Source organism: Pan paniscus, chromosome 11 (genome assembly GCF_029289425.2).
Source record: "Pan paniscus chromosome 11, NHGRI_mPanPan1-v2.0_pri, whole genome shotgun sequence".
Classification (NCBI taxonomy): domain Eukaryota; kingdom Metazoa; phylum Chordata; class Mammalia; order Primates; family Hominidae; genus Pan; species Pan paniscus.
In genome coordinates, this window is record NC_073260.2 from 14252061 (window position 1) to 14274799 (window position 22739).

A 22739-nucleotide genomic window follows, 5' to 3' on the forward strand; every position below is an offset into this window, starting at 1 on the left:
CTGGGTTCAGGTGATTCTCCTGTCTCAGCCTCCTGAGTAGCTGGGACTACAGGCCCGCACCACCACACCCAGCTAATTTTTGTATTTTTAGTAGAAACGGGATTTCACCACGTTGGCCAGGATGGTGTCCATCTCTTGACCTCATGATCTGCCTGCCTCGGCCTCCCAGAGTGCTGGGATTACAGGCGTGAGCCACCGCGCCCGGCCAACTATATCTTTTTCTTAGAAAGTGTTTATCCTCTGAGATTAAGGTTTGGAAAGTTATAAGGAGAGAGACTTTAGGTTCTTGGAGATAAAATATAGTAATGTAAGCAATTTCCTTCTCTATGCCAAACGTGGAAATACAGACAATATGTATAAGCAATTGTGCCAAAGTATTTATCTGTGGTTCTCTTTATTCCTAAAATATATTGCCCATTTCTACTATACACATTCAGATACACTGTACAGAATTATAGAGATTTGGAACCTGAAGGACTTTAAAGAACATTCAAATTCCTTTATTTTGTGGAGAAGGGACATGAGACAGGTAACATTAAACTGATAAGAACAGATACTACACTTGGATCTTGGCCAAAAGGCCGAGAAGCGATAGGTAACATAAAAATACAGATAGTTTGCCCAGTATCATGAAGGGAATAGGAGCAGACTTAGCTCTTGGAGAAATAGAATCTTTCCTTATTTACTGTTGCAGTAATGAGTTATTTGAATTTTTATTTATTTATTTTAGAGACAGGGTCTCACTCTGTCACCCAGGCTGGAATGCAGTGGTAGCAATCTTCCTGCCTCAGCCTCCTGAGTAGCTGGGACTACAGGGGCATGTCACCATGCCCAGCTAATTCTTAAAGTTTTTTTTGTAGAGATGGGGTTTCACTATGTTGGCCAGGCTGGAGTTGAAGTTTTAGAGGTACATGATGGCTTTAGTTTTCTTACCACCAGGTGATTTATGAAAGTTGATGTATCAGTTGACTGTCAGCAGAAGTGAAAAACTGTCAAGCCCCTTTGAAGGCTATTATTATTCAGGGAACAAAACAGTGTTGACACTAATTTTTTTTTTTTGAGACAGGGTCTTGCTCTGTTACCCAGGCTGGAGGGCAGTGGCATTATCTCAGCTCACTGGAACTTCCACCTTGCAGGTTTAAGCTATTCTCCTGCCTCAGCCTCCTGAGCAGGTGGGATTACAGGTGCCCACTGCCATGCCTGGCTAATTTTTGTATTTTTAGTAGCACATTACCAGTGTAGTTTGTTTGTTTGTTTTTTGACAAACAAAGGGTTTTGAGAAAGATGGAGTTTCACCATCTTGGCCAGGCTGGTCTTGAGCTCCTAATCTTGTGATCCACCTGCCTCACCCTCCCAAAGTGCTGGGATTACAGGCGTGAGCCACTGCACTGGCCTTTTTTTTTTTTTTTTTAAAGTAAAACACAGGATCAGAAATCTCTTTGTTTTGCATCATTTGTGCAATATTTGTTTTGTTTGTTTTTTCCTTAATGCCTTGAGAGCCAGCAAAGATTATCTGACAGACAGAATTAGACTGAAATCTCTTAGGGAGGTTGTGAAGTATTTAGATTTAAAGGCTAGAGTTAAGAATAAGCAGTGGCAAAGGTATAACTATAAACCTCAAAGTGTTACTGACTTAGGATTCATTCATGACTCTTCTGCATTAAGATTTGGAGTTAACTTTTAAAAACTAGGTACCTCCGTGAAACATGTATGCATCTTACTGGACACTCCTTTGTCGTTTTTCCAATCACTTCTGCCAGATGGGTTTTAATATAATAGGAAGAATTGTTACGATGTCAGCTCTGTTGTAATTTGGACTGGAATGATTCTGTTCTCTTGTGAACTTGAAGAGTCCAGTTGAATCACTTTCTAGTTATTGTCTTTATTTTTTTATTGTAGTTTTTAAGTGTTTGTTTCTACTTGTGGTAATAATCCTGTTAGGATGCATATTACCAACTATATGTGAAGGCCTGGCTATATGGAGCATAAAATTAGATATGCTTCTTTCCTTTGGCTCACAGTCTAAATTTAGTAGGTGAGAGTTTCCTTTCCTAGATGTCATTAAAAATAGAAGATACCCATCTGTCTGGAATGGGTTAGATACACTTCTCCCTACAGGCTGAGAGATGAATTATATAACACTAACTTCCTTTTAGCCCTAGGATTCTTAGAAAAAAATGTTTCTCTTTTAATACAGAGGCCAAGAGTGTATAGTTTGAATGTTAACCTTAAATTATCCTATAAGTTTGTGAAACTCAGGAAGTCCTAAGAATATTGAATTTTGAGGAGAAATCGAAAAGATAAGGTGAAACAACATCACTTGATTAAGAAATTGGCTTTGAGGTAAAATCTGTTCCCAGCCCTAGATTTACAATTTACTAGCTGTGTAAGAAAGTTGTTTAACCTGAGACTGTAACTTCATTATTGTGGTTGGAATAGTAAGGACCGCTTGTTGAGGGGCAAATTAAATGAGTGAATATTTATAAAGTGCTTTCTTCAGTGCTTGGGATGTAAAAGACATTTCTGGTGGTGGTTGTTATTGTTAATGTTAATATTACTTCTGGTTCTTTTTATTAAAAATCTGCCATCTCACTATTAAAAATCTTAATTTGGAGCTCAGGATAGAATATGAGGTCAGAGTTAAATAGGGAATTCCTAGGTGTATTTGGAGTCCTGGAAGTCATTTAGAAGAGGACTGAAAAATCATCCTCAAAGGACTACCTGTGTTAGTGGATGCAGAAGAAACAGGAAAACAGACTGCGAGAAAGCCATCAATGAGGTGAAAAGAGAACCAGGGGAATGATGTCATGGGATTCAAGAGAGATTGCTCACTGGGTCAGAAAGTTTCTTCAGGAGTTCATTTAAAAATATTTTCAGCACTAGGTGATGTCAGGTAGGGAAGGCCTCTGAGGAAACCATTGAACTGGGCAGGTAAGAGGTCCTCATCTTTGAGAGAGTGGAAAAATGACTGTAGACCTAGACTTGATTAGGCAGAGAAGGAAACATGCAGTGAGGAAAAGCAGAGGGCAGGTGTCTAAGATGGAACCTCATGAAAATTTAGCTGTATAGAGAAAGAGAGAGATGACTTAAGGGAGAGGAGAAGGTGTTTGGGTAGGGCTGGGCGCGGTGCCTGACGCCTGTAATCCCAGCACTTTGGGAGGCCGAGGTGGGTGGATCACCTGAGGTCAAGCATTCAAGACCAGCCTGGCCAACATGGCGAAACCCCGCCTCTACTGAAAATACAAAGATTAGCTGGGCATGGTTGCGGGGTCCTGTAATCCCAGCTACTTGGGAAGCTGAGGCAGGAGAATTGCGTGAACCTGGGAGGTGGAGGTTGCAGTGAGCTTAGATCGTGCCACTGCACTCCAGCCTGGGCGACAGAGTGACACTCCATCTCAAAAAAAAAAAAAAGTGGGTTTGTTTGTTTCATTTTGGTAAGAGAAAAAATTGGCATGTTTGAAGGCTGAGGGAGAGGTTAAACTTACTGGGCAGGGAGTAGCTGATGGTGAAGTTGTGGTCAGAGACAAGTGGGACTGGAATCCAGTGCACAAGTGGTGGCTGGAGGAGCAGCTGATCTTTATGAAAGAGGAGGACTGAGGGAGGGTAAGTAAGATAGAGGCTGCAGGGGAAAATGAGGAAATTCATGTCTAATGGCCTCTTACCGATTTAAGTAGGGAAACGGTAATGAACTCATCATTGGGATAATTAGGATAGATGAATAGATCCTTTTCTGCTGCTAAATAAATAAAAGTAGACTTGGGAAAAAGGAATATCATTATTTTCCTATGGAAGCATATATTATAACATTAGACCAATGGTTCTCAACTGAGAGTGATTTTGTCCCTTGGGACATTTAGCAATGTCTGGAGACATGTTTGTCACCGACGTGGGGTGTGTTACTGGTGTCTAGTGTGTGGAGGCCAGGGATGCCGCTAGACATCCTGCAGTGCACAGGACAGCACCCACATCAAGGAATGATGTGGTCCCAAGTGTCCATAGTGTTGGAGTTGAGAACTTTGCCCTAGACCAGTATGTGCCTACAACATACACTTCAACAAAAGCTAAGAAGTTCACATAACAGCTTGATGTTTCTATCCCCTTGTGGAAAGTCACAGTATATGTTTAGTTTATTCAAGTCTGAAAAATTCTCAAAAGGAAATCTAAACTGTTTAGCTGACTGACATTTTCCCTGCTCTTTCATAGCAACTGTTAACAAACACACTGAGAAATACATTTAGGGGGAAAGGATGTACTTCAGTCTCTTGGCTGGTCAGTACTATGTATTCATCCCTGTATTTCTAGTGTCTGACACAGTTCTTGGCATATTTTGTGGTACTAAATTGACTCCAGCCTATACCATTCCCCTGAACTCTAGACTCAAAATTCCAGCTGCCTGTTCTGCATTTTTGCTCAGATGTCCAGTAGCTTCTCAACCCTAACACTTCCAAAGTGGAGCTCCTAGTAGACCTCCCAGACAGGTCTGGAGGTCTCATCTTAGTCAGTGGCTATTCCATCCTTCCAGTTGCTCAGATCAAAGGCCTTGGAGTCATTCTTCACCTTGTCTTATCCTCTGCATTCCCATCCATTGGTAAGTCTCAGCTCTATCTCTAGGAAATATTCAGCATTTAACTATTTTCCACTCTCTCTACTGATTTAAACTGTGGCCTGAGTTGTTAGAGCAGTCTTACAACTGGCTTCCCTGCTTCCGTTCTTGTCTCCCAATACAGTAGCCAGTGAGATCCTTTTAAAATGTCAGTCAAATCACATCACTCCTTGTTCAAAACGCTCCATTGGCTCCTCATTTGCTTCAGTATACAAGCTGAAGGCTTTTCAGTGGCCTACATGGCTGTGCGTGAACTGGTTCTTCAGTATCTCTCTGACCTCTTCCCCTCCTCATCAATCTGTGGCTGGTTCCACTTCAGTCTGAGTTGGGTTTGTTGTTGTTGTTGTTGTTAAGAGATGGGGTCTCACTGTGTTGCCCAGGCTGGATTCAAACTCCTGGACTCAAGCAGTCCTCCCTTTTCAGCCTCCTGAATAGCTGGGATTGTAGGCATGCATCACTGTGCCCAGCTCAGTCACAGTTTTTAGTTCAGTGTTTTGCTGTTGCTCAAACACATCAGGCAAGCTAACTTGGGGCCTGTGCACTTGCTCTTTTCTCTGCCTAGAATAATTTTCTACCAGATTTCCCTCACGGTTTATTCTTTCACCTCCTTCAAGTTATTTTTGCTTAGATGTCATCTTAGTGAGGTCTTTTGTGATCAGCCTGTTTCCAATTGCAGCTCTTTGTCCCCTTTGTCTGCTTGCTTTTTCTCCAGAGCACTTACCACCATCTAATATACTATGTAATTTATATAATTTGTACTGTCTCCCCCTACTAGAGGTAACTTATTTTAGTCCAAGAACATTTTATGTGTGTTTTGCTCATTACTGTGTTACCTGCAATTTGAACATTGCGTGACATGTAATAGGCCTTTAATGAATGATTGTTGAAAGAATGAATAGTGATTAAAGCAAAGGCTCTGACTTAGAACCGAAATTGAGTCCTGGTGCTGGCACTTATCTGCTTTGTGATCTTAGGCATGTCATTAACCTATCTGGCCTGCTTACTCTTCTCTAAAATGGAGATAGTAGAACCAAGTAGGTTTGTCTTGAGGATTCAATGCAAGAATCTGTGTAAAGCTCTCAGCTCAGAATCTGGTGCATAATAAACAGTCAATAAGTGATTGCTTTTATTACTACTTTTTTTTCCCTTCCAATGTGAAAACCTGGGCCACTTCTGACATATATGTTGCAAGTTGCAATTCTAAGCTAAATGTTGGCAATCACCACAAGAGACAAGAGCTACTTCTCATAGATCTGTAGAATACACTGATATTTGTGCTTTAAAATCTTACATTAAAGTATGGCAGTTCCTTAAAAAATTAAACATAGAGTTATTATATGATCCAGCCACTCAACTTCTGGGCGTGTGCCCAGATAAATTGAAAGCAGGTACTTGAACAGATTGGTACACCAAGGTTAGTAGCAGCATTATTCACAATGGCCAAAAGGTGCACACAACCCGGATGTCCATTGATATAGATGGACAGATAAACAAAATGTGTTATATCCATACAATGGGATATTATTTAGCTGTAAAAAGCAATGAAATTCTGACACATGCTACAACATGGATGAACGTTGAAGACACTATGCTGAATGAAATAAGCCAGACACAAAATGACAAATATGATTCCACTTATACAAAGTACTTAGTGTAGTCAAATTCATAGAGACAGTAGAATTTAACACCTGTTACTGACAGACACATGATTGCCTCATATTCATTACTCACTCAAAGTCTGGAATGTTCAAGGCCAGCCAGAGCCTAAGCCAAAGTACCAGTGATAATTCTTATGTTTTGCTTAAACATAAGGTGTGTATTTGTTTTTCTTTGAAGGATGAAAAGCTGCCGTCTGTAATCCTAGCACTTTGGGAGGCTGAGGCGGGTGCATCACTTGAGGCCAGGAGGTCGAGACTAGCGTGGCCAACATGGCAAAACCCTGTCTCTACTAAAAATACAAAAAAATTAGCCAGGCATGGTAGCGCACACCTGTAATCTCATCTACTAGGCGGGCTGAGTCACAAGAATCACTTGAACCCAGAGGCGGAGGTTGCAGTGAACTGAGATCGCACCACTGCATTCCAGCCTGGGCAATAGAGTGATGAGATACTGTCTCAAAAAAAAAAAAAAAAAAAAAAAGATAAAAAGTGATTTCTTTCATAACAAAATTCTATAGGAATTACATCATGCTTAGTTTAATTTGGGGAAGTATCTGCATATATATTTTCTCTTTTTTCCTGGATATGAATATGTATTCTTAAAATTCCTAAAGGATGCCAAGAATGTAGCTAACAGTATCAGAAATAAACTTCAAGGAAGTGTTTCTCTACATCTCAACAAAATCACTTCTCTATATCTCAACAAAATCCCTACAAGTAAATCTGTTTTTAAAATTTGTCTCAAAACATTTGCGGTAAAGACAATTTTGGACACACATCTAATTTTTTTTTTTTTAATCTGTGATTTTGCCAATTGAGAAGAACTGGAAACAGGAGGGAGAATTTTGATGTCGTAGATGTTCTTGTTGATTAAGGGATAAGGGCACATACAGACAAACCCAGGAATTATCTGACTTCGGCTAAAACAACAACAACAAACATCTCCAGTACTAGCCTGAGTAATTGCTTTTGGCATAATAGCTATTACCTCAGACAGACTGAAAGTTTAATAACTAGATTGGAGACTTCCCTTTGCAGTTCACAAATAGGAAAAACACCACCACAGAAGTTCTCTCACACATCTGACCCTCTTCGATTCTTAATTTACAAACAGTGTGACTGCATCTTGCAGCCATGCCCCATCTTAGCATTCTTAAATTATAATGTTACAGGTTATTGGCCTGCCAAAATGTTCGATATGTAACATTGAACAGTTCCAAATGAGATGAAAACAATCTTGTTACTCATGAGAGTTTGTTTTTTCAAGGCTTCTGTTTCATTTTATGCACCAGTATAGTCATTTTGTGGAAAATAAAGGTTACACTGCTTTATTAAGTCTCTTTTATAATTGTAATCCAGATTTACCATCCAATAAGAGATAACATTGTTATATTTTCTGTCATGTTCTAAATATGTGCTGGGCATGATGGCTCACACCTGTAATCCCAGCACTTTGGGAAGCCGAGGCAGGAGGATTGCTTGAGGCCAGGAGTTTGAGACTGGCCTGGACAACATAGCAAGATCCAGTCTCTCCAAAAAATAAAAAAAAATTATCCAGGTGTTGTGGTGTGCATCTGTAGTCCCAGCTACTGAGGAGATTGAAGTGGGAGGATCTCTTGAGTCCAGGAGATTGAGGTTGCAGTGAGCTATGATTGTGCCACTGTACCCTAGCCTGGGCAACAGAGTGAGACCCTGTCTCATATATATATATATGTGTATATACACACATATATGTGTGTGTATAGATATATATATACACACACATATATATATTCTTATATAGATCAGAATTTATATACATATAAGAATATTCTTAGAGGAATATTCATATTCTTGTATACATTCTTATATATGTAAGAATATATACATATAAGAATATACATTCTTAAATAATGTTGGTGTTGAAATATTGAAGTTTCCATTGCTATTATTTTAATTCTTGAAGGTTCACGAAATATCTATAATCTTTCTTCCTTGAAATATATATTTCAAGCAACATATCCTTCTGAAATATCCAGAATGCATTTTGCCAGTAACAAAAGAATATTCTTTTGAAATACCAGACTTGTAATGGGAGTTAGAGAAATCTTCCTACTTCTTTCTCTTCTTCCTGCCTTTTTAAATCACAAAACTGTAAGACTATCCTGGTATTTGATATAAATTTTATTTGTATGTAAAATATTTAAATATTTTAAGTATTAATATATTGAAGATTACATATATCTGTGTCTGTATCTATTTCAGGCCTTTAAACTCTTTGGGGAGTTCAAAGAACTAGAAAAAAGAATGATTTAATTTATTTACTTTTTTTTCTAAATTATTATTTTTTCCCCGAGACGGAGTCTCACTCTGTCTCCCAGGTTGGAGTGAAGTGGCATGATCTTGGCTCACTGCAATCTCTACCTCCCGAGTTCAAGCAATTCTCCTGCCTCAGCCTCCTGAGTAGCTGGGATTACAGGCACACACCACCATGCTGGGCTAATTTTTGTGTTTTTATTAGAGACAGGGTTTCACCATGTTGGCCAGGCTGGTGTCAAACTTCTGACCTCAAGTGATCTGCCCACCTCGGTCTCCCAAAGTGCTGGAATTACAGGCGTGAGCCACCGCGCCCAGCTAATTTTTTAACTTTTAACAAATTTTGCATTGTTTCTTTTTGGTATTCCTAGAAGTAATTGTATACATAATATAATCTTTCTTTTCTCATTGATGAGTAGAATGATAGGAGTGAATCAAAGAAGTTTCCTACCATTTTAAAATTCTTTCCCTACTTCTCAAAAAAAATGTGTTTGATATTTATTTAAACGTTAAGTTATAGGCAACCATGTATCCTGGAAAATAGTCAGGAGTATATATATTTTACTGTCATAGAATGTGGTCCATGCAATACTTTAAGTGAATAAGGCCAGTTGCATAGTTTATATCATATAATTTCATTTTCGTTTAAGAGAACCACATGTTTGATTATGCAAAGACAAAGGTTTGGAAAGGTGTACAGTTATTGAGTGTGATAAACCCTGGGAGAATGGGATAGAGGCAGGGTACTGCCTCAGGTTGGGTTCCCCAGAAGCAGGAGTTGAGATAAACTTTTATGGGAAGACAACTTACTGAGAAGAGTTTCAGAAAAACCTGCTAGGGAGTGGGAAAGTAGGACTGGGGACAGGAAGAGGAGGCTGGTATCAAGGATGTGATACCAAGAAAGCCTCAAGGTAGACAACTTTGGCTAGTCTTGCAAGGGAGTTCTGGAGCTTATACCTAAGAGTTGTCACTGCCAGGGACCAAAGAAATAAAGTAGAGCCTTTATACTTTCATACCCATCAGTAATTGCTAAGGACCATCCCTGGTGGGGAGGTGATACGGTTTGCCTGTGTCCCCACCCAAATCTCATCTTGAATTCCTTTGTGTTGTGGGAGGGACCCGGTGGGAGGTAATTGAATCATGGGGGCAGGTTTTTCCTGTGTTCTCCTTGTGATAGTGAATAAGTCTCACGAGATCTGATGGTTCTGCAAGGGGGAGTTCCCCTGCACAAGCTCTCTCTTTGCCTGCTGCCATCCATGTAAGACATGACTTGCTCCTCCTTGCCTTCTGCCATGATTATGAGGCACCCCCATTAAACCCTTTTTCCTGTATAAGTTACCCAGTCTTGGGTATGTCTTTATCAACAGTGTGAAAACAGACTAATACAGGATGAGTGTATAAATGTCCAGGAAGTGCTGGCAGACTGAGGGTAGCCCCTCTACAAAGACCTGCAGGTGCTGGCTGTTGGGAGTGAGAGCACAGGGTTGGGAGGAAATGTGGGCAGAGCACTGACAGCAGTTGTAGCCCTCACCCAAGTTACAGAGATTTTAAAAAGATGGGGGTTTAATTCTTTCTCAGTTTAAGCCTCCCAGGGCCTTTATGGTGGCTCCACAGAGATCCAGGCTCCTTCTATTCTTTTGTTTTGTTTTGTTTTTCCAGGCTTCTTCTCTCTTGTTGCTCTGTTATCACTAGCTTATTGCCCACATCCACGTGGTCCAAGATGCTCAATATTATGTCCATATTCCCATTAGAAAAAAGGGGGAAAGTCAGGAGGAAGAGAGCACATTAATTCCTCTAAGGACAAGTTCTCAAAGTTACATCACTTCACCTCAAATCCCACTGGCCATCATTTAGTTCCATGGCCATACCTGGATGCAAGGAAGACTAGTGTTTATTATGGTTGGCCTTATGCCCAGTTAAAAATAGGAGACTCTGTTATTATGTAATCATTTCTGTAGAAGGAGAGAACACGTATTGTAGGACTATCTATTATAGGGATGTTCATTTTCTGTTTTATAGGGATATGCTTTGTTTTGTAGTTTAATAAGCATGTATTTTTTGTCTTAACTATCACAGGTTAGGGGCTCCAGAAAGCAGAATTTGAGACACAACTTAATGTCCAGAATGTTAAGTAGTGCTCTTCTGTTCAACTCCTGTGGAAGGGAAGAAGCAAGATTTGGCAGGGAGAAGTTGAGCTGTGGTACACTGTGAACAACAGGAGCTGACTCCACAGGGAGCTCTGGAGCTAACGTGGACTTTTAGAGTTGCCCTGCTTTGAGCAGAAATGGCTGGACCATTTATACCTTTGTCTCCGTTGGTTACTGGATGAGGGATTGTCTTGGGAAGCACATGACCTTGGGCAAGGTAGCTCTGCAGAGGTAATGTCTACAGGAGCTGACAGTACTCCCAGCAAGTTCTTTCTTGAAGGGAGAGCTGGGTGACACATCTGTATGTCTGTCACAACTTCGTGTGTGAAAGTAATTAATACATTTTATGTATCTATTTTATAACTTAAAAATTTATAATTTAAAGTTTCTTTTATTCCTTTATCAGTAGTTTCTTGTGTAACTATTAGTACTGGGCTTTATTCTAGACATTGGAGATAGTGAAATGTCCCTCCCCTCATGACGTTTGCATTATATTCGGAGATGGATAATAAATAAATTTTGGCTGGGCATGGCGGCTTACACCTGTAATCTTAGTACTTAGGGAGGCTGAGACAGGCGGATCAACTGACCTCAGAAGTTCGAGACCAGCCTGGGCAACATGGGGAGACCCTGTCTCTATAGAAAACACAAAAAGTAGCTGGGCGTGGTGGTGTGAGCCTGTAGTCCCAGCTACTTGGGGAGCTGAGGCAGAAGGGTCACTTGAGTCCAGGAGGTCGAGGCTTCAGTGAGCCGTGTTGGAGCCCCTGCACATCAGCCTGGGTGACAGAGCCAGAGTTTGTCTCAAAGATAAATAAGTATAAGGAAGGGTGTTGCTGTTTTATATGGGGTGGTCAGGGAAGACCAGAAATGCAATAAGATGATTTGAGTGAAATGATGGAACTAGCTGTGCAGATATTTTGGGAAGAGCAGTCCAAGCTGAGATTACAGCGAATTCCAAGACAACCCTGTGGCAGGAATGTGTAGAGTATTGGTGTGTACATGAAACAGCAAGGAGAGCAGTGTGGCTAGAATGAATGAGAATAGTAGGATGAAGAATAATAGGAGATAAAGTCTTGGATATAATAGTGGTGATCAGATCATATGAGACCTTGTAAGCCATTGTAAAGACTTGGGGATCTTCTCAGAATGAGGTGGGAAACCATGTGAAGATTCTGAGCTAAGTGATAGAATTTGACATATTTTAAAAGATCATCTTGTCTGCTGTGTTTGGAATGAACTGTACCCGAACAACTGGAAAAATGGAGTTGCTCCAACCGAGAAGGGGAAGACTGTGAATAGAGTAGGTTTTTGGGGTGAATAGTTGCAATTAAGTTTTGTATCTGCTAAGTTTGGAGTACCAATGAGACATTCAGATAGAGATGACAAATAGAAAGTTAGAAAGTGGAGACTGGAATTCAGGGGAGAAGTCCAGTGTGTAGATTAAAAAAACGTAGGTGTTGGCCGGGCGCGGTGGCTCACGCCTGTAATCCCAGCACTTTGGGAGGCCGAGGAGGGCAGATCATGAGGTCAGGAGATCAAGACCATCCTGGCCAACATGGTGAAACCCTGTCTCTAGTAAAAATACAAAAATTAGCCAGGCGTGTCAGTGTGTGCCTGTAGTCCCAGCTACTCGGGAGGCTGAGGCAGGAGAATTGCTTGAACCCGGGAGGCGAAGGCTGCAGTGAGCCAAGATCACACTGCTGCACTCCAACCTGGGTGACAGAGCGAGACCCTGTCTCAAAAAAAAAAAAAAAAGGAGGTGTCATCAGTGTCCAGTTGGTGTGTAAAGCCATGAAAATTCACACTGTCACCTATGGAATGAGTGGAGAAGAGAACATCTCAGAGATTTGAGCTCAGGAACACTCCAACATTTCCATGTTGGATCATTAGGTGAACCATCAGTGGAAACTTTGAGAAGGAGCAGCCTGTGAAGTAAGAGGAGGAAATGATTTTTTTATTTTTGAGATGGAGTTTTGTTCTGTTGCCCAGGCTGGAGTGCAGTGGCATGATCTTGGCTCACTGCAGCCTTCCCCTCCTGGGTTCAAGCAATTCTCCTGCCTCAGCCTCCCGAGTAGCTGGGATTACAGGCGTGCACCACCATGCCCAGCTAATTTTTGTATTTTTAGTAGAGACGGTGTTTCACCATGTTAGCCAGGCTGGTCTTGAACTCCTGACCTCAAGTGATCCACCCACCTTGGCCTCCCAAAGTGTTGGGATTATAGGCATGAGCCATCGTGCCCAGCCGGAAATGATGTTTTAGAAGGCAACCAGGAGTGTTTCAAGAAGAGGAAAATGATCAACAGTGTCCAGTGCTGTCGATAAGTAACATAAGATGAAGACTGATAATTACCCTTTGGATTTACCAGTATGGAACTCATTGGTAGTGACAAGCAGTGATTCAGTGGAATGATGGGAACAAAGTGAATTGGTGTGTGTTCGAGAGAGAATGGGGGATGAATGGGAGACAGCTCTATAGACAAGTCCTCTAAAGAGTTAATGCTGTGAAGGAGAGTAGAGAAACAGCATGAAGGCTAGAGGAGCATGTGAGCTAGAAAGAAGAGTTTTAAATTGGAAGCTAATGCACCCTGTTTGAATGCTGATGATAGTTATCCAGCACAGAGGCCCATTGGTGATGCTGCAAGAAGAGAACAGTTGATGGGCTGATGTCCTTGAATAACAGTGAGGGATGTGAAGGTTAAGGCATGAATGGAGGGCTTGGCCTTAGATAGTAACATAGTTCAATCAAGATAATAGAAGGAAGACAGAATAATATGTGTGGCTACAATAGCAAGTAGATGGTACATTGTGGCTGGGCATGTGTGGAGGATGTTTACTGATTGTCTCTGGTGGTTTGTTGTTGTTGTTTGACAGAGTCTTGCTCTGTTGCCCAGGCTAGAGTGTAGTGGCGTGATCTTGGCTCACTGTAGCCTCCGACTCCTGGATTCAAGCTATTCTCCTGTCTCAGCCTCCCAAGTAACTGGCACCGTGCCTGGCTAATATTTATTTATTTTTTTATTTTTTAGTAGAGACGGTGTTTCACCATGTTGGCCAGGTGGTCTTGAACTCCTGACCTCAAGTGATCCACCTCCCTCGGCTTCCCAAAGTTCTGGGATTACAGGCATGAGCCACCATGTGCAGCCAAGCCTGATTTTTTTTTTTTTTTTTTTAAGAGACGGAGTCTTGCTCTGTCGCCCAGGCTGGAGTGCAGTGGCGTGATCTCAGCTCACTGCAAGCTCCGCCTCCTGGGTTCACGCCATTCTCCTGCCTCAGCCTCCCAAGTAGCTGGGACTACAGGTGCCCACCACCACGCCTGGCTAATTTTTTTATTTTTATTTTTATTTTTTTATTTTTGGTAGAGACGGGGTTTCATCGTGTTAGCCAGGATGGTCTCGATCTCCTGACCTCGTGATCTGCTTGCCTCGGCCTCCCTCAGTGCTGGGATTACAGGCGTGAGCGACTGTGCCCGGCCCAAGCCTCTGTTTTTTAGTGAAATATAAAACAATTGCCATCAGCTGAAAAGTGGGGATGGCGGATGAGATGTTGGATGTTTGAGGAGAGAAGAGAAAGTGTGAGATAGGGCTCTGGAAAGTGAAGAGTGAGTGGACTAGGAATGTAGTGGAAATGCCCATTCTGTGGTCATGCTTTGAAAGTGAGATCAGTCAGCATGATTATGTGTATTTCTTCAGCCCTATTTAGTAGCCCAGGTGCAAGCATGGAGTAGGTAGAATGTTGGATTTAACTGAGTGATAAATAAAACTAAATATTCACTTTGAAAGCTGTTTTTAGGAGGTCGGTGATGTGAATGGTATTTAGAATTTTAGCTTTTTAATTATACCCATTTTGGAAGACTAAACTTAGTGAGTGACAGGTCATTAAAAAAGCAAAAAAGAAACGGCATTGTTCCAGGAAAGGTTCTTGGTTGAAAATTACAGACCTTAATTCCAGCCAACTTAAGCAGAAAATGAATTTATTGGAAAGTTGTCAAGTACCTCACAGCATGGATGGAAAGACTGGAGAATCTGGTTCAGAAAATAGGCAAGAACCAAGGGAATCCAAATATCTGTAATCATGGCTGAAGTCATGCCCCTAGGGGAGTCTGGTTCCGGATGCTGTTGCCACCATTTTTGAACCCTGGTATTGCATCTGTTGGAGTGAGTTCTGAACCTGTCCTTTCTTTTTTTTGAGACAGAGTCTCGCTTTGTCACCCAGGCTGGAGTGCAGTGGCGCGATCTCAGCTCACTGCAAGCTCCGCCTCCCGGGTTCACCTATTCTCCTGCCTCAGCCTCCGGAGTAGCTGGAACTACAGGCGCCTGCCACCATGCCCAGCTATTTTTTTGTATTTTTAGTAGAGACGGGGTTTCACCATGTTGGCCAGGATGGTCTCGATCTCTTGACCTCATGATCCACCTGCCTCGGCCTCCCAAAGTGCTGGGATTACAGGCATGAGCCACCGTGCCCAGCTAACCTATCCTTTCTCATTTGAGCCACTGGCTGCATCTCAAAAACCTCTAAAAAGATTACTCTGAGGCCAAGCATGGTGGCACACCCCTGTAATCCCAGCAGTTTGGGAGGCTGAGGTGGGAAGATCTCTTGAGTCCAGGAGGTCGCTGCTATGTCAAGAATGGAGTATAGGAGTGTAAGAGTAGATGTGGAGAGAATAAGTCATGAGGCTCCAAAATAGATGATATTGACTTAGATTAGGATAGTGACAGTGGAGATGAAAAGAAGTGGATAGATTCATGAACTAGCCCATTAGGCTGTTGTTAAAATTCTTGTTTAGGGAAAAATTCCTTCCTTCTCCCCTGCCCCTTCCTTCTCCTTCTTCATCATCCTCCTTCCTCTTCCTCATCTCTCCATCGCTCCTTACTCTTTCTTCCTCCTCCTCTCTCCTCCACATCCTCCCTCGTTTTCCTCTCCTTCCTCTTCTTCTTATCTACCTCCTCCTTTCTTGAAATCTAGACCTTTCTAGAGGCCTTTTACATACTCCTATCTTGCATAAGGCAGAGTAACTTATCTAGCAGATATTTTATAAAATCTTGTAGTATTCATCATTTGTTAATTAAGAAAATATGCCTAGCTCCTGGTATGTATACTATTGTGCTGAAGGGGGTTGTTGTAGTCATTTCAGAATTGAGTTCAAGTCTAGACACACAGAAATGGTTTATTTCTTCTAGGGCACTACATGCTTGCTGTCTAGACTAACCTTTTTTCTAGGTGTGGGAATTGAGAATACATGATCTAGGTTTCACCTCAACTTTATTTCCCAGCACTCATTAGTTCCTTATTGTAGTCATTTACATATCTGTTATTGGAAATGGGCCAAATGTTTATCCATTATTTTAAAAATAATAAGAAAACAGGTATCTTTTTTTTTTATCTTCCTAAGACAGTGAAGGCTAGCTACTCAGAGACTGCCATGGGAGGATCACTTGAGCCCAGGAGTTCAAGGTTGCAGTGAGCTGTGATTGTGCCACTACATTCCAGCCTGGGTGACAGAGTGAGACCCTGTCTTTCTCTTAAAACAAAACAAACAAACACTGCCCCCCCCAACCCCAAACCAAAAAAAAAAACCCAGCTAGATTACTGCCTCAAACTTGATGTGCACACAAGCCATCTTGAAAGCTTGTTGAAATGCAAATTCTGATTTTGTAGGTCTGAAGTGGGGCCTAAGATTCTGCCTTTCTGTTAAGCTCTGTGGTGATGCTGATGCTGCTGGTCTATAGATCTCATTTTGAGTAACAAGAAACTAGATAATATCCTTTGCACTTTCATCTTTGTATGGGTTATTCTGCTTTGGGGCATGTTTTGGAGCTGTTTAATTTGACCACAGGTTAAGTAGTACATTTTAAGAAGATTGAATTGTATAACCTTTTCCTGCTTTTTTGGGCCATATTCTTGAAGGTTATAATACTATAAACAGCTTAAGGTTTTTAGTTTCAGCTTTGGAAATAGATGAAGAGAAGTCTCAGAAGCAGTATAATTTTTATTGAATCATTAAATTTGCAGCAGCACAATTGGTTTATCTACTTGAGGTAGTCTGAACTACAAGTAGAGTATTAGTAACTGAATTAAGAATAAGAAAAGATACAATGCTGAAAATCATTATTAGATATGTAGAATACAGTTAAGAATTGGGGAGTTTCTGTTTTGTAGGATTGGGAATGTTTTGGATAAGGTATATGGTATATCAGCACTGGGCTTCTTAGCTGGGGCGATCTGCCTCCCAAGACACATTTGGCAATATCTGGAGACATTTTTAGCCGTCAAAACAAGTAGGGGGGTGATGCAACTGCCATCTAGTGCGTAGAGGCGAGGGATGCCGCTAAACACTCTATGGTGTACCAGACAACCCCCACAACAAAGACTTATTTGGCCCAAAATGGCAGGAGTGAGAAGGTTAAGAAACTCTATGTTAGGGAGTTTTCAAAAGCACTTTATTTTTAAAATTAAAAATAATACATCCAGGCATGGTGGTTCATGCCTGTAATCCTAGAACTTTGCGAGGCCAAGGCATGAGGATTGCTCGAGCCCATGAGTTCAAGACCAGCGTGGGCAAAATAGCGAGACCCCATGTCTACAAAAAATTAAGATATTAGGTGGGTGTGTGCATTAGTTTGTTTTCACATTGCTATAAAGAACTACCTGAGACTGGATAATTTATAAAGCAAAGAGGTTAAGTTGACTCATAGTACTATAGCCTGTACAGGAATCATGGCTGAGTAGGCCTCAGGAAACAATCCTGGAGAAAGGCAGAGGGGAAGCAGGAACGTCTTACATGGCTGGAGAAGGAGGAAGAGAGAACAGTGGGGAGGTGCTACACACTTCTAAACAACCAAATCTTCTGAGAACTTACTATCAGGAGAACAGCAAGGGGGAAATCTGCCCCCATGATCCAGTCACCTCCTATCAGGCCCCTCCTCCAACATTGGGGATTACAATTCGACATGAGATTTGGGTGGTGACACAAATCCAAACCATATCAGCATGGTGGTGTGCATCTGTAGTTCCAGCTACATGGGGTGGTGAGGTGGAAGGATTGGTTGAGCCCAGGAGTTTGAGGCTGTCATGAACTGTGATTGTGCCACTGCACTCCAGCCTGGGTGACAGTGAGACCCTGTCTCAAAAAAAAAAAAAAAAAAAAGTTGAGCCCATTCTATTGACGTATCAACAAAAACTTTTTAAATGAAAAATTTTAAATTTACAGAAAATTAAATAGAATAATTAATCCCCACATTCTCATCACCTAACTTCAACAATCATGAATTGATGGCCAGTTATATACTTTATGTATGTATATTATATCTATAAATTTGATATATTTGTGTATATCCACACTCACCTAACCCTGAGTTTTTGAAGCAAATTCTAGGTATCACATCATTTAATCTGTAAATATTTCTGTATGCGTATTTAAAACATGAGGACTCTTTTTGAGCCATTATCACACACATAAAATTACCAGTTTCCCTGATTCATTACCTCTTCTCTCTCGTTTTCTTCCAAATGGATTTTTTTGCTTTTAATGAGATTTCACATAATGAAAGAGCACTAATTTTACAAAGCAATGGAAATTGATGCTACATGGGCCAAACAAAAGCTATCTGCCGCAAGTACTTTTTTCTAATTATTTTTCTAGAATGTCTTTATTTGTTTGAAAGTGCCATGTAAAATAATGCAATACTTTCTCTTTTCTACTGTGTCTGTTTTACAAATCGCCTTTTTCATCTTCCCCAGTATTTTCTGAGTTATCTTCAGGCTTTGTTATATTTGCTATAGCAATGGCCTCTGGGGACTAGTTACTAGTTACTAGCTAGTACCTGCAGGAATCATTTCCTTAACTGGTGGTGAGCTTCTTGAGAGCAAGGACCAAGTCTTACCAACTTTCTGCCTGATAACCATTAGCATGTCCTCAATATTTGTTGGATGGCTGCTACTAATCTTGAGGGCATCATGCCAATATTGACTGATGTATCAATCAATGCTACTGGCATGTGGTATTTACAGCAAAAAACTAAGTGTGCTCATTTAGCTATAACATGTCTTTAGCAGAAGAGATAAGTCAGATGTTAACATTTGATACCTGCATCTATGGGAGGTGAAGTAGAGAATGCTGTTTTCTCTAGTTACATTCCTTTGTTTCTTCTTACACTTATTTATAGGGTGACCATATGTCCTAGTTTGCCTGATACAGTCTGGTTTTCCAAAGTCTAATAGTGCCCCTTTTCATTCACAGAATTATCCTAGTCTAGGTGGTAAATTAAATGGCAGTATTACTTACATAACATTTAATGTATGCCAGACTCTCTTCTAAACACTTTACATACATTCTCACTTAATCTTCATGATAACCCTGGGAAACAGTTTCTATTATTCTACCCATCTTACATATGGGAAAGTTGAAGCACAAAGAGGTCAAATGACTTGGCTAAAATCATGCAGCTGTATTTGAATAGTAAGTGGCAGCACCAGGATTGAGTGCAGGCTGTTTGACACCAGTGCTCTTACCCACGCCACTCTTGCCCCTATGCTGGTCCCAAATATATCTGTCTGCCTCTATAGACTACATTTTGATCTATTAAGAATCTCCTGATAATTAATCTGCATATTTTTAGATCAGCAGTCTGGCTAAGGCTTTGGAATTTGAAGGGTTTCCTTTGTTTTCACAAAATCCTTATAGATTCTACATGTACCAACCACTAGGCCAATCTGATTATATAGTCTTCTTTCTCAGAAGATTGAATGGTGACCTTTTTTCATCTTTGTAATGCCAGCTATTCAGCATTCCCTCTGAGACCCTCCAGTGATGAGGTTTCCCAGCATTTGGAGAGTATCAAGTCCCTGCCTCAGTCACTTTTCCTTACCTCTGACCACCTGTGGTAGCTGAAGTTCTCTTTCCAGCACCTGGAACAGTGGCAGCCATAGAGCGGGCACACATAAACTGTTTCACTGCCTTTGATTAGTGCATATTTTGGAGTTGCCTGGAAACAGTGTTCAAGGCACTTACATAAGGTGCTTTAAGGAAGAGGTTATTGTAAGCTACTGCTTTCAAGTAGCTTACAATTTAGGAAGGGGATGACGAGTGTACACAAATAACTATGATATACGGCAATTGAACTATATAAGCAAAGTATTTTAAGAGTTCAGAAAAAAACAAATTGTTTCTGACAGGAGTGATCCAGAAAAGTTTGATAGAGATGGTGGTACTAAGTCAGTTTAATAACTTTTAAATTGGCTAAAAAATTACTGTCTACTTATGTTTGCTAAGGGTAGAGGCTTGACAGAAGAATAAGACTTGATGAACCTCCAGGAGAAGAGGATGTGTCAGCTTGACACTTGGTCCTCTTGGGAGGAATCCTCAGTCAGCAGTCTTGCTCGGTTTTTATGGTATCATCATTATCATCATGGCACATTTTAACCCTCTAGGTGGCTCAGATGGAACTTTTTCTCAGCAGCAAAGAATTATCATATATATTTTGAGACAGGGTCTCGCTTTGTTGCCCAGGTGCGATCACGGCTCACTGCATTCTCAGCCTCCTGAGCTCAAGTGATCCTCCTACCTCAGCCTCCTGAGTAGCTGAGACTATAGGTGTGCACCACAACACCTGGCTGAGTTTTTAATGGGGACTCTTGGGCTTAAGTAATCCTCCTGCATTGGCTTCCCAAAGTGCTGGGATTACAGGCATGAACCACTGCACCCAGTCAATATTTTTTTAATGTAGAAGCCTGATATGTTATTTGATTTTTTTTCTTTTTTGAGACAGAGCCTTGCTGTGTCACCCAGAGCTGGAGTGCAGTGGTGCAATCTCGGCTCACTGCAGTCCCCGCCCTTTGGGTTCAAGTGATTCTCCTGCCTCAGCTTCCTGAGTAGCTGGGACTACAGGTGCACGCCACCATGCAAGGCTAATTTTTGTATTTTTAGTTGAGATGGGGTTTCACCATGTTGGCATGGCCGGTCTCGAACCCCTGACCTCAAGTGATCCGCCCACCTCAACCTCCCGAAGTGCTGGGATTACAGGCATAAGCCACCGCACCCGTCTGTTATTTGATTTTATTTTTAACCTTTTAAAGTCTATTGATGTTCCCAAGATATTTTTCCTTGATAAAAAACACAGTCTACTTTTATTACAATGTAATTACATTTGCCTTTTTAATTGGTAGTAATAAAAAGTGGTTACTTTTTAATAGGATTTGTCACAGTAGTCAGTAAGATAGGATAGTTAGTGCTCATTATCCTCCATACAAATGAAGAAACTGAAATTTGATAACACTGTAAGCTGCGTGACTTTGGGGAAAATGGAACAATTGGGACCTGGACTTGGGTCTTCAGAATTCACATCCAGTGTATGTATATCACATAGCCTTATTTAGCTTATTAGATTTTTAAAAAATTTTATCAAGATAAAGAACAATAAAAGTTGTGGTGATCTCATGTTATAACCCCTTTTTAATAAATGTCATTATAGAATCTACCTTAACATGATGGGTCTGTTTTCATTTCTCAGTTGACAGGCCTATTAGCACTGCTTTGATGATTGTAGACACAATGCATTCTACGGAAAGGGAAATCCTGAAGGGGTTGCAGGTGGCCTATATGGTTCCTTTGTGCAAATTAGAAAAAGGCCGCCCCTCTAGGGGAACCAGAGTGCTCCCTTTCTGTGGTCAGTCAGAAGAAGCAGCTTTGGCCCCAGGCAGGATGATGAGCTTGGAGCATGGGCATCTGGATTGTTGTCTCTGCTTGGCCTCTTTTACATAGTGCTTAAAAAGCAGCAGCCGGCCGGGCGCGGTGGCTGGCGCCTGTAATCCCAGCACTTTGGGAGGCCCAGGCGGGCAGATCATGAGGTCAAGAGATCGAGACCATCCTGGCTAACACGGTGAAACCCCGTCTCTACTAAAAATACAAAAAGTTAGCCGGGCGTGGTGGCGGGCACCTGTAGTCCCAGCTACTCGGGAGGCTGAGGCAGGAGAATGGCGTGAACCTGGGAGGCGGAGCTTGCAGTGAGCCGAGATAGCGCCACTGCACTCCGGCCTGGGCAAAAGAGCGAGACTCCATCTCAAAAAAAAAAAAAAAAAAAAAAAAAAAAAAGCAGCAGCCAAGAGTCCTGTTCATATTAACTAATTTGTGAGGGGCTGGGTTAAAAAAAATTTTTTTTACTGTTGTATTTTTAGACAGACCCTCTCGTTCCTCCGTACACCAAGTACATACCTGCCTCAGCATCTTTGTACTTGTTCCTCTACCTGGAACCTGGATCTCCCAGCCTTCATTTCATCCAGGTCTCCACTCCAGTGGAACTCTGCAAGCTTCACCTCGCCTACTCCAGTGAAAGTATCACCCTCCGTCGTTATCCCTTCCTGCTGTACTTTTTTCGTAGTACTTCTTACCACTTGGAATATTATATTTATCCTCATTTTATTTTTGTCTTTCACAGAGTGTAGAAAGTACACTCTGTGAAAGCAGATTTTTTTTTCACTGCTTTTTCACTGCCATGTTCTAGCACCTGGAAAAATACCTGGCACATAGAAGACTCTCAATATTTGTTGAATGATTGAACTAACCGTGTGATTACTCCATTTTCATGCAGCTGATGAAGGCTACCTGAGACTGGGCAATTTACAAAAGAAAGAGGTTTAATTGGACTTACAGTTCCATGTGGCTGAGGAAGCCTCAAAATCATGGCAGAAGGCAAGGAGGAGCAAGTCACATCTTTTTATTTTTATTTTTTATTTTTATTTTTTTGAGATGGAGTCTCACTGTGTCGCATAGGCTGGAGTGCATTGGTGCGATGTCAGGTCACTGCAGCCTCCGCCTCCTGGGTTCAAGCAATTCTCTTGCCTCAGCCTCTGGAGCAGCTGGGATTACAGGCGCACACCACCACACCCAGCTAATTTTTGTATTTTTAGCAGAGACGAGGTTTCACCATGTTGACCAAGCTGGTCATGAACTCCTGACCTCAGGTGATCCACCTGCCCCAGCCTCCTAAAGTGCTGGGATTACAGGCATGAGCCACCATGCCCGGCCTGCAAGTCACGTCTTACATG

The 22739-nt window shown here is 41.4% G+C and overlaps 1 protein-coding gene and 1 pseudogene across 10 annotated transcripts in view; one reads left to right on the plus strand and one right to left on the minus strand.

The window, feature by feature from the left end:
* SCAI (suppressor of cancer cell invasion) overlaps positions 1–22739 on the plus strand; it is a 201378-nt gene that overhangs the window by 37643 nt on the left and 140996 nt on the right. The gene's annotated exons all lie outside the window — the stretch shown is intronic.
* On the minus strand, positions 386–593 carry LOC112440933 (U2 spliceosomal RNA; annotated as a pseudogene).